The sequence below is a fragment of the Drosophila serrata genome, unplaced genomic scaffold (genome assembly GCF_035046125.1).
Source record: "Drosophila serrata isolate PLE 108 unplaced genomic scaffold, ASM3504612v1 contig_256, whole genome shotgun sequence".
Classification (NCBI taxonomy): domain Eukaryota; kingdom Metazoa; phylum Arthropoda; class Insecta; order Diptera; family Drosophilidae; genus Drosophila; species Drosophila serrata.
This window is the reverse complement of record NW_028257154.1, coordinates 95752-106609: the sequence shown is the minus strand read 5'-3', so window position 1 is coordinate 106609 and position 10858 is coordinate 95752.

The window sequence follows — 10858 nt, the reverse complement described above, 5'->3', positions numbered from 1 at the left end:
TTTTTTTTTCGAAATAGGGTAATTGGAGATTTGGTTCTCTAATTATTAATGTTTTAAGTTTTTTCAATGCTTCTATGTAATCGATATTTTGTGTATCTATTTTTGCTCTTTTTTAAACATTTGGTCATTGGTTTTGCTATGTCTGCGTAGTTTGGGATAAATTTACGATAATAACCGGTTAATCCAAGGAAAGCTCTAATCTCTTTTACTTTTGTTGGAATTGGATATGAAACTATGGCTTTAACTTTAAGGGGGTTTGGTTTTATACCATTGGGGGTTACGGTGTGACCAAGAAAACTAGCTTCCTTTTTTAAGAATTCACATTTGTCTAACTGTAACTTTAAATTTGCTTCTGCAAGTTTGGAAAAAACTAGCTGTAATGAATTTAAATGTTCGGTAAGGGATGTGGAAAAAATTATGATGTCATCTAAATACACTAAACAGTGTTTATTGAGCAACGGTCGAAGGATATTATTCATACACTTTTGAAAAGTAGCAGGTGCATTTCTAAAGCCAAATGGCATTCGAAGGTATTCGTAATGACCGCTTTTGGTGGAGAATGCAGTTTTAGGTATTGATTCTGAGTCCATTTCTATTTGATGAAATCCCTTTGCCAAATCGATAGTTGTAAAATATTGGCATTGACCTAGTTTACCAAGGATTTCGTCCATGTTTGGTATTGCATATCTCTCGGGAATAGTTATTTCATTTAGCTTTCTATAATCAATTACTACTCTATACATAATTTTTCCAGATGCATCAGGTTTTTTTTGGGTACTACCCAGGTAGGACTATTGTATGGTGAATTCCTTTCCCTAATTAATCCCTGATTAAGCATTTTTCCTGTACTTGGTTATCGACTTCAATTTCGTGCGCTTGAGCAAGTGGGTACTGTTTTGAATAAATTGGGGAGTTATGTGTTGTATTTAGTACGTGTTTAATGGTATTTGTAAATGTTAGATTGTCTCCTTCTTCATATTGAAGATTTTTGAATTTATTTAATAAACCTTTCAACCTTGAAGTTTCCTCCTGATTCAGGTGATCTAATCGAAATAATCCAAAATCAATTTTTTTTGTTGACTCCTGAGGTGATTTTTTAATTGGTTCTATTGGCTTTTGGATATAAAAATTGTGGTTCTTTTCTGATTTTGAAGTTATTAATTTATATGTTTTATCAAAAAGGGTAACTGGCTATTTTTGTAATTTATAATTTATTGTGAATTTTTCAACAATTTTCTGCCAATTAGTATATTATAATTATTAGAAAAATTGTGTACATAAAATGGTTCAGTTGTTTTAAAAATACTATTGCTGGGTAACATAATTAAATTGTTCAATGTAATAGGGCCATTTGATGTCAAAACTTCGCATATAGTATTTTGAATAGGAAGACAAAATATATTTTTATTGTTCATATTTATTGTGGATCCTGTGTCTATAAGGCAATTGTATGTGCAACCTTTGTATGCTATTTCTATGTATTGGTGTTGTCCGGGGCTGTTAACCGAAAATTTTCGTTTGGTTCTGAGCTATATAGATTTTGTTTATCTTTATTTTGGGTGTATTGGACCTGTTGTTGCTGTTGTTGTTCATTAATCAACCTATGGTATTGATTGTGGTCATAATACTGTTGTTCATAATAATTAGGTTGTATTTCTTCGTATTCGTGTTCGTGTGCGTCTTGAAATCTTAATTCGTCAATAGACATTTTGGTTTGTTCACTGTCCGATGGTCTTAGTCGTTTGGTAACCGGGAAGATAGTATTTTTAGATATAGAGGGTTGTTGTTGTTGAGGGTATGTATTTCCTTTAAAATGTGCTGTTTGAGGATTTTGAATTTTATTTGAATATTGTGGAAAAGGATTTTTGTGAGTTGTTTTGTGTGTTCATGTATTGGTTGAGTCCGAAATGATTTGGCCACATAGTTTGGTTGTTAGGTATCTGTTGTGTATAGGTGGGTCTAAATGATTGCGTGTATTGATTAAAATTAGGTTGGAATGGTTGAGAATATTGTGGGTAACTTGCTTAATATTGGGTTTGTGTATATGTATTGAATTTGTGTGGTTTAGAATTCTGATTAGGGTTTGAGTTTTTATTACGATTTTCTGAAATTTTATTTAATTCAAAATTAACATGTTCTTCATATATTCCCTCATTTTGTGCGATAGTGATTAATGATCTTAAGTCTTCAATGTCATGATGAGCCAAAATAGTAAATAATTGTATTGGTAATTTTCTGATCAATATTTTAATGGAATCTTTAATCGCCTGAATATAAATAAGAAAATCTGGCTGGTTACCTTCTAGATACAATTTCAAAATTAGTACTTGACGTCGTCTTTCTGCTTCTTCGCAGAATGCTCTCATATTTCTCTTGTAAGGTGTCTCCCCGAAGTTCTCCAGTAGTTTGTAGTTCGGTGTTTGGGGTTTAAATTCTGCAACTAGTCTCGATCTAAGGGTAGGCCAATCTTCAATGTTCGGAAGGCCCAATGATCGTGTTACGTGTCCGTCCAAGTTTCTTTCGATGGCTCCAAGAAGAATCCTCTGTTGTCGCACATCATTAGTTTGGTAGAGTGAAATTACATAGTCCACTCTGCTGACGAAAGTATAGAGAGTTTCTGGATCACCCTTAAATGGCATGATGTCTTTTAGTTGCCGACGAGCTTCAGCAAGGTTGTTGTCGCTTAGTGCAACGATTTGGGGTGCGGCGATAACTGGTTGTGCCATTGTTGTAGTAAATTTGTTGTTATAGTAAAATAAAAATTTATTTTAGTTTATTTTTGATTTCACTTTTTAAAGTTGAAGTGTTTGTTTAAATTAATTTTCTTAAAATTTATTTGTTGTTATTAACTGTTAGGTGCCGTTGGACTTATTGTGTTTTGTTTTGTTTTGTTCTTCCACTTTTTGTTGGACAACCGAATTGGAATTATAATCCAAGTTGAAGTGTTTTAAAATGTTTTGCGTAATTATTGTTCGAGAACTGAATTATAAAATTTAATTTATTTTTCACTCGAGGTTCTTTTTTTCGGATACTTTTTGTATCCTACCGACTGCGCCAGTGATGTGTTTCTGTTTTGTGAGTCGAACTAATGTCCCGTCAGTTGACTAAGGACAACGCTAAGTTGAATTAATAAAACGAATATTCCGCTTCACGTCTTTATTCAAATGATCTCAGCTTAAGACTAAATTATTGTGACAAAAATCGTACTTCTACTGCCCTTTGTTTACAAAAGTTGGGGAGCGAGATCGCCCGCTTGGGATATTGATTGAAGAATTATTTATGTTATTGAAAAGGAGCATTGCTTGCTCCGGATGTGGATTGTTTACATTGGTTCAGCGTGGGATCGCCTACGCTGCAGATTCATATTTCTTGGAACATAACAGAATTTGTGAATATGTCACTATATATGTGTATTTCATTTATTGATTGACTCGGCAACAGCCGGAAAGAAAGACCCGTAAAATTAGGGGAAATGCAAGAAGTTGTGCCAAGAAAAATTTTGGTAATTATTGAACAAATTATAAAGTTTTATAAATAAAAAATTTAATTATAAATTATGCCAGATATTTACTAGGAGGCGGGAATCCGGGGATCCGAGGATCTTCTACACGTTTTCCTCTGGGATTCCTATCTGATTCTGCTCTGAATTCCCCTACGATTACTGCCTGATTCCGTCTGGAATTCCTGACTGATTCCGCTCAGAGTCCGGTTCAGAGGGGAATTCGTTTCGAAATTCACGACTAATTCCTGTCAGGATTCCCGGAAAATTCCTCGGGTAATCTGAATTAAGGTTTTTTAACGCCTACTGTATGGAAATTCCTGGATGGGTTGTATGAAAATTCCAGTATATTTCAAGATGAAGGCCCTTCCAATCCAACCTGATTCAGGCCTAAATCCGATAGGAATGGTACTGAAGGAATATGTAACATATTTATTTACAGTTTTACATTCGCAGTTTTAATTTTCTTTATATCGAGTCCGTTTTTACATTAAATTTAAATCGAAATTCTAGAATAATACAAAATGGTTAAATCTAAAATTATTTATAATTCTGTTGAAAACTGAAAAAAAAATATAATTTTTAAATGTATTAATTGTTATGGCCACTATAGGCGCAGCTGTTCCACCCAATAAATATCGATAGAATTCAATTGATAGATCCACATAGGGGTGTTATGCGATCAGCTCAGGGATGCCACCATGCCCAAAAGCATGCACCACCTTATGGGGGAAAAGTTTCTTGAACTGGAATGGTTCGAAACTGAAACAAGAAAGGAAGCTAACTTCGGCACGCCGAAGTTTATGTACCCTTGCAGATAGAACTTCGATGACTAGGATCCATACAATATAAATTATATATATTTATGTTAAAAAAACAATGAAGTAATACCTGCTTTCATTTCATTCACCTATACATATTATATTTGCAGTTTTACATTCACAGATTTGCATTTTTCTAACTATCGTTTGTATGGCATTTTAAGATTACTATAAAATGGCTATATCTCAAATTTGATGAAAATCAGCTAAAAACTGAAAACGTTATAATTTTTAATTGTATTAAAAACATATTCATCTTTCCAACTGAACGGACGTGTTTTTTTTCTTGCGCTCCCGCGTTGCGTTAAACCACTAAGCAAGAAATACATAGAGGAGTCAAACAGTACCAAAAAGTATTATCACAAAAACGGCTGAGCCTGGAACCCCAGAGCACCCGAACGATATGTCTAGAACCCCAGAGTGCGTTCGGCTTTTTCGAGCTCGAAGCATTTGTTCATATCCGAGCACAACAAGAATTCACTTTTCAGTGGCAGATCGTTGTTGCTTTTGTTTGCGCCGGCGCAACAGCTAAACGTTTTATCTACTTATCTCCCACGCTCTCCTTTTCTCTCCCACTCTCTTGCTTTAGCTGTGCCGCTGCACTTCTTATCTTATCTGATCTACGCTCTCCCGCTCTCCCACTCTCTCGCTCTCGCTGTGACTCTTTACTTCTTTCTTCAAAGCTCTGTTGTTTTTTTTTCCAAGTACAAGTACAGTGGTAAGTCCTTATAATGTCCGTAAATATTTCTGCAGGTGTCCTTACAATCGGCTGCTGGCTGTGCGACAACGTCATGCACGCCATTGGAGTTGCAGCTCGGACGGTGGACGATCTAAAAAAAAACATCGGCCTGCGTTACTGCTGTGTGGCCTGTCGCGATGTAGAAAGGGAAATGATGTCTTTAAAGCGGAAAACCAAAATCGGTTTTAAGGGCATTTTAACGAGTTTTCGGATAACTCTTGATATGTTCTTGGCGCTGGACACCCAATTTAATAGCCTTACGATATTAAATGAGTCTCCTAGGCGCAAAAAAAAAATGCTATTGGTGGGCAGCCTGCAGACGGACCCCAACTACCTGCAACGGGCTCTCAGCAGCAGCCCTCGACCCCAGCATTAATTCCAAGGGTGCTGAGATTGAGCGCTAGAAAAGATTCGGTATCTGAATGTGCAGCGGGAGTGCCCATACCGCCGGTGATTTCTGTTTTGTCCCCTGGGGGTCGCAAATATTGACCCCTCAAAGTCCTGTGCACACAAATATATCTGCCCAGGGTGTTACCGGCCGACAATGGCACGGCAGATAACCAACCTGCCTTGCCAAAAACCCTTATAGCGGTTCCACCTACGAGACATATTTTTGTTTCGCGGCTCTCCCCTGATCGAACATCGGAAGATTGTCTCGCCTTTATACAAGGCAACAACAAAGCAGATAAATTAATGATAAAAGTGGAAAAGTTTAAATTTTCTTATTATATTTTATTATTATTATTATATTTCATCTTTCAAAATAAATGTATCTAAAGAGCTCTTCAACACTATTTGCTCTCCCAACTTCTGGCCAGAGTACGTTATTGCTAAGGAGTTCCAAGCGAATAAAAAGAAAAAGCGGCCTGTAGGAATAACTCTTCCCAGGCCTGATCATACCACTGCGCCTTCTACGTCTTGCAATCCCGACCCAAAAAACTAACTATTTCCTATCAGAATGCAAGAGGCTTACGTAGTAAACTTCCTAACTTGTATTCTGATAGCCTTTCGTTTGCATCTCAGGTTATTGTGCTCACAGAAACCTGGTTAAAGCCGGAAATTCTGAGCTCGGAAGTTTTTCCAATACTCCCATACACCTACATAACATGACTTTATCGCTGGCTCAAGTCAACCATGTGCGAAATTCCTTACAGCGCTTGCTCGATCTTTGCGTCGTCTCTGACCCAAAAACCTAACCTACTCCCTAGGTATTTCCTATCAGAATGCAAGAGGCTTACGTAGCAAGCTTCCTAACTTGTATTCTGATAGCCTTTCGTTTGCATCTCAGGTTATTGTGCTCACAGAAACCTGGTTAAAGCCGGAAATTCTGAGCTCGGAAGTTTTTCCAATACTCCTATACACCTACACAACATGACTTTATGGCTCAAGTCAACCATGTGCGAAATTCCTTACAGCGCTTGCTCGATCTTTGCTTCGTCTCTGACCCAAAAACCTAACCTACTCCCTAGGTATTTCCTATCAGAATGCAAGAGGCTTACATAGCAAGCTTCCTAACTTGTATTCTTATAGCCTTTCGTTTGCATCTCAGGTTATTGTGCTCACAGAACCTGGTTAAAGCCGGAAATTCTGAGCTCGGAAGTTTTTCCAATACTCCCATACACCTACACAACATGACTTTATCGCTGGCTCAAGTCAACCATGTGCGAAATTCCTTACAGCGCTTGCTCGATCTTTGCGTCGTCTCTGACCCAAAAACCTAACCTACTCCCTAGGTATTTCCTATCAGAATGCAAGAGGCTTACGTAGCAAGCTTCCTAACTTGTATTCTGATAGCCTTTCGTTTGCATCTCAGGTTATTGTGCTCACAGAAACCTGGTTAAAGCCGGAAATTCTGAGCTCGGAAGTTTTTCCAATACTCCTATACACCTACACAACATGACTTTATGGCTCAAGTCAACCATGTGCGAAATTCCTTACAGCGCTTGCTCGATCTTTGCTTCGTCTCTGACCCAAAAACCTAACCTACTCCCTAGGTATTTCCTATCAGAATGCAAGAGGCTTACATAGCAAGCTTCCTAACTTGTATTCTTATAGCCTTTCGTTTGCATCTCAGGTTATTGTGCTCACAGAAACCTGGTTAAAGCCGGAAATTCTGAGCTCGGAAGTTTTTCCAATACTCCTATACACCTACACAACATGACTTTATGGCTCAAGTCAACCATGTGCGAAATTCCTTACAGCTCTTGCTCGATCTTTGCTTCGTCTCTGATCCTGCGAGAGTCAGTTTAGCAAGGGTGGCGCCTCTGACGCAGCCCGAAGATCCTTATCATCCAACTTTCGATGTGACTCTTGATATTGGGTGTGACGTACAGAATATTTCTGACCGTCCAGTCAATAAAATCCTATGTTTTCGCAAGACGGACTTTGAACGGCTGAATAATTTTATAAACGAGTTCAATTGGTCCGATCTATACATGTGCACTGACATGGCAGTTGCCGTGGATATTTTTTACAGTGCCATGAATTCATTTTTTACTGAATGTGTTCCGTTATATTATCCGCCAAGCTCGAATAAGCCGCCGTGGTTTACTAAAGAGTTGAGCCGACTTAAAAATAAAAAATCTAGACTGTGTGCTAATTTTAAATTCACCGGTTCTCAATCTGTCCTTTCATCTTATTTATCAGCTCGGTCAAACTTTACCGATCAGCACGGTATTATACGCTAAGTATTATAAAAACTATTTAACTCGTTGTAGGGCCCAGTTCTCACAGGACCCAAAACAGTTTTATAATTTTGTTAACACTAAACGTAAGCGCTTTCATTTGAAAATACTACCGCAAATAATGATCAGGCAATAGCCGATCTATTCTCGCAGTTTTTTCAAACAACTTATGCAAACTCCTCGTATATACACCAGACTTATTCCTACGACATACCCAAATCAAACTTAATTTTCTATCCTAGCCTAAACGAAAGCTCTCTCCTTTAAGATCTTCATCGTGTCAAGCCAGTTTATTCGCCAGGTCCCGACGGAATTCCTGGCTGTGAGCTCAGGTATTGTGCCGACGCCCTGCGCTATCCCCTTCTGAAACTGTTTACCTTGTCCTTAGAAAGCTCCCACTTTCCCATCATTTGGAAGGAATCGTTTATTATTCCTCTCCACAAAAAAGGTAGCAAATTGGATGCCAGCAATTATAGAGGAATCTCTAAGTTGTCGGCCATCCTAAAATTATTTGAAAATATTATCACCCCTCACTTACAGCACCTTTGTAGATCGGTTATTTCTCCATGTCAACATGGTTTTATGAAGCGAAGATCAACAACAACAAATCTTTTGGAGCTCTCTTCCTATATTATAAAGGGCTTCCATAATAATTGTCACACAGATGTAATCTATACTGATTTCAGTAAAGCATTTGACTCTGTTAACCATTCTCTCCTCGTTAGAAAACTCGATTCAATGGGTTTTCCAAGTGATCTTCTTAATTGGATCTTAAGTTATTTGAATGGCAGGGCGCAAAAGGTCCTCTTTAAGAATAATGTATCCAATGTTCTAAGGGTTACATCTGGCGTCCCGCAAGGAAGGCATTTGGGACCCTTATTGCTTACATTATTTATAAATGACCTGCCCAAAGTCTTAACTAACTCCAAAGTGCTTATGTAGGCGGATGACCTCAAGCTTTGCGTGCAATACAATGACGTTGCCTGCCAGTCGGATTTACAAAGAGGTCTTAATAATTTTTAAACTTGGTGCCGTGTAAACTTATTAAACTTTAATGACTCGAAATGCAAGCTAATGACATTCTCACGTGTCGTTCCTAAGCTTGCTTTTTACATGCTGAACTGCTGCTCTTTGGAAAGAATTAATTCTGTTGACGATTTGGGCGTCCGCTTGGACCCAAAACTTGACTTTACTGATCATATTTCGTCTATGGTGAATAGAGCCAGGGGTGTGCTTGGATTTATTAAACGGTGGTCGAAGGAATTCAATGACCCCTATGTTAATAAATCCCTATATACTTCTTTAGTTCGTCCTATCTTAGAATATGGATGCTGCGTTTGGAAACCTCAGTACGGCGTCCATAGTAAACGCATTGAGTCGGTTCAAAAGAACTTTTTACTTTTCGCTCTACGCGGTTTAAATTGAGATGCAAACCAAAGATTACCTTCATATTCTAGTATATCTATTCCTTTGGAATCTTGGGCCATTCTTCCAAGAGGCCTATTTTGAGCTAATTTTGATTTGGTATCGACCTCTTGCGGATACCAAGATCCAAAATTGGCTACAAATTCTCAATGAAGTTAAGGTCAGGAGACTAGGCAGGTGTATCTATTAAGTTTGGGCAGTTCCATTGCATCCAGGTCTGTAGAAAATCTGATTTTTGCTTTGGGTCATTATCCTGGTAAAATTGGTAGCTCTTCTCTATGGTCAATTTCTTGGCGTCCTGGTCAAAATTATCCTTCAAGTATTGAAGGTACTTATATTTGTCCATAGTTCCATCGATTAATGCTAACATTCCAACACCGGATACCGCCATGCATCCCCAAGCCATGATTCTATCGCTACCATGCTTCACCGTACGTATTAGATTTTTAGTGTGCAGCTCTGTATTTAGTTGATGTCAAGAATACTGCATTCCATCTGGCCAAAAATGTTGATCTTGGACTCGTCAATGAAAATAACATCATTCTAGATCGATAACGGATGAGTTACATGGTCGTTGGAAAATTTAAATTTAATTTAATAAATTTAAATTTATTTTAAATTTTATTTTATAAAAGGCCGAGTAGCCCGTAGGCCATTAAAGTTGGGTTTCCGCAAGTCGCGGTGGACGACACCTTTTCCCATTTCATGCTCAATATCTACTGTATGTTTTGGTGCCCAATTTTGGCGATTAATTAATTTATTTAATTAATTTTTGGTGTAATTCGGCTTTTCTCCATACCTGTAAAAGTTTTATTCTGAGCATTTTTGACTTTATCTGCTAATAGATTATCTCGGTTGAAGCATTGGATGATAAATTGGACAGGAATAGAGCTCACGTTTACTATTTCAGCAAAATTAAGTTTAGATTTTTCATTGTTGATGTGATTTAGGACCAATTTGCTCTGCTCCATGGGTGTACACGTGCTCATTTTGGTAAATCAAAGAACTTTTTTTTTCAGTGTAACCAAACGCCAAAAACATATAAATATATAAGTTGATATCTTCTCCAATGGATTGCAACAAGAAAAAGTTATTTAAGATTAACAAATTACAAATTTAGTGTACTTAAAGTTCTTGCACGAAATAAGCTGTGACATGAAAAAAGACGGTTTTTTTTTTTTTTATTTAAGAGTTAACTAATGGTATTTAAAAATAATAAAGTGTTTAAATTAATAAATAAATAATAAAACTGCATTTAATTTTTTTGTATATCTCTTACCGTTTGTTAGTTATAAGAATTTGAATTTAAAGTCTACCTCTGCACGACATAAGCTGTGAGCCACTGTATATCCTATTAGTGTTGCGCCACTGTAGAACCTCCTTTGAACTTCATGAACCTTTTAGAGTGTTCTGTGCAAATTATAATGATTTGTACACACTAATCTCTAACGTAGTTACCCTTTAAAAATTAAAATCCTTTATACTAACACATGCAAGCCAACAATCTGGCAGCACGCCGGTAGTCAATTTCCTCGTATTCTATCCTATATTTTCCATCGCGCCTACTAATACCTAACCCAAACAGGCACGTGCCTGGTGTCATACGGGTCACTTGAATGTACTGAACTGACCGTAGTGCATCAACGTCCATATCATTTCTCGATCGTTCCTATGGGAGCTATATGACGGA